Source organism: Orycteropus afer, unplaced genomic scaffold (genome assembly GCF_000298275.1).
Source record: "Orycteropus afer afer isolate SDZICR_OR568_19922 unplaced genomic scaffold, OryAfe1.0 scaffold01145, whole genome shotgun sequence".
NCBI lineage: Eukaryota > Metazoa > Chordata > Mammalia > Tubulidentata > Orycteropodidae > Orycteropus > Orycteropus afer.
Window position 1 is genome coordinate 158064 of NW_006922732.1, and position 2341 is coordinate 160404.

The 2341-nt window shown below is 36.9% G+C and overlaps 1 pseudogene; it reads right to left on the reverse strand.

The window, feature by feature from the left end:
* Window positions 1–458: 458 nt before the first annotated feature.
* On the reverse strand, window positions 459–1448 carry LOC103212896 (annotated as a pseudogene).
* Window positions 1449–2341: the final 893 nt, after the last annotated feature.

Here is a 2341-nt window from a genome sequence, read left to right on the forward strand (position 1 = left end):
GCCATCAAATTTAACCCGACTCATAGCGACCCCTGCTAGGGTTTCTGAGACAGTCTCACTATGAAAGTAGATTGTGCAACTTCCTTCCGAGGAGTGGCTGGTGGGTTTGAACCGCCAGCCTTCTGGTTAGCAGTCAAGTGCCTTAGGCACTACGCTACCAGAGCTCCTATCTTCTATATAGTACACTTTAAAAAATATATATTATTTTCCTTCTTTCCCTTCAGTATTGAAGAAAAGACTACATCAAGAGTGGAACCAACTTTATTATCTTGAGAATATATTTTACAAATTCACAATGAAGGAAAACATTACATGTATTAGTTTGAAAGAAGAAGGAGTGATTTGATAAAGATTAATCTGACTAAATCACAGATAGGATGCAGTGAAATAAAGTAGAAGCTGTAGTAAAATATTTAGGGTATGTTCTTCATTCACTTTGCTCTGATTCATCAACTCATTTAATTCTTTGAGAGAAATGCAATCCTCTTTATGGAGTCATTGAATGCTTGTTTCACTTGCTTGTTCCTCAGGGTGTAGATGAAGGGGTTCAACAAGGGAGCGACAGAAGTGGTGAGCACTGAAACTCCTTTATTTATGGCCACTTCTTCCTTTGCTGATGGCTTGACGTAGATGAAGATACAGCTTCCATAAGCGATGGAAACCACATTTATGTGGGATGAGCAGGTAGAAAAGGCATTTTTTCTTTGCTGGACAGAGGGGAATTTCAGAATTTTCCTGATGATGTATGCATAGGACAGAAACACACACACTAGAGTGATAATGAGGGTAAATACAGCCACAAGTATAATCAACTGCTCTAATAACCACGTGTCTGAGCATGAGATCTTTAGGAGGGGACCTGCATCACAGCTAAAATGATCAATGGCATTGGAATCACAGAATTCCAGCTGCAGAACCAAGATAAGAGGAGGGAGAATAATAATCAAGCCAGCCATCCAACAACAGAGGATTAATAAGGTACAGACCCTGTTGCTCATGATGGTCATGTAATGAAGAGGTTTACAGATTGCCACATAGCGGTCGTAGGACATGACTGCCAGCAGAAAAAATTCTGTTGCTCCAAAGAGAATAACAAAAACTATTTTACTTGCACAGGCATTGTATGTAACAGTATTGTCCCCAGTTGATATACTGTACAGGAATCTTGGAATACAGACAGTGGTGAATGAGACTTCCGAAAAGGAAAAATTTCATAGAAAAAAGTACATAGGAGTTTTAAGGTGGGAATCCACCAATGTGAGGGTAATAATAGTCAGGTTCCCTGTTACACTCAGTATGTAGGTGAGAAATAGAAAGATAAAAAGAAGAGTTTTCACCTGTGGGTCATTTGTCAGTCCCAATAGGATGAAAGTTGTTATAACTGTGCGATTTTTCATTCTTGATTCTTGATGGCTACTCAATCTGTATGTAAAAATCATAGAAATTTTAGCAGGAGGTAGATATTCAAATTCTATAGTATAGGGTCCTGCATACAAAAAGTCAAACAAGCTTAAATACATTTATTTTCTCCCTTCACATCATAATCAATGTTGAACAATTCCAATAGCCTTCTTGAATTATACATGTGACATGGACACCAGAGATTTCCTAAGGATTTGCCTTACTGTAAAACAATCTAACTTTTTTTTATAATTCCTTGACTCTCAGAATTTATAAATATAACTTGATATCTATAATTCATTACATGGATTGGGTTTACAAATAAGGTTGAGAAAAGATTATGTCATTTCCTGGGTACAAAAGTCCTTTTGTCCAAGAAAAATCCTAGATATAGAATATATGTAGGTTATAAAGAATGTGAATTCTCTTTAGTTGATATCAAAGGCTTACATTAAGGATAAGATTAATTTGTCATGGAAAACAAGTAAACAGCGACAACAACAAAACACAACATTGGCCCTGTGATATTCCCTTGTCTTTTTATCCCTCTCTGCTTATATTCCATATTCCTTATCCTTAACAAGACAGAAGCTGTAGGTGGATTGATATATGATTGTTTTACCTATGAATCCCTGGTGGTGAAGTAGTTAAAGCATTTGGCTTCTAACTAAATGTCTTTGGTTCAAATTCATCAGTTGCTTCATGGCAGGAAGATGTGGCAGTCTGCTTCTGTAAGGGTCCGAAGCTTTGGAAACTGTTGGTCAGTTCTACTCTGTTCTAATAGGGCTGCTATAACTCACAATCAACATGACTACAGAGGGTTTGTCTTGGTTTGGGAAGAAAATATGTTTACCTAACATAATATCCTCATATACTTTTCATGTTATATTTCAGTTAATTGACTCTAGTCCCTTTCCTCTAAAAGGCCCTGAATCTAAAA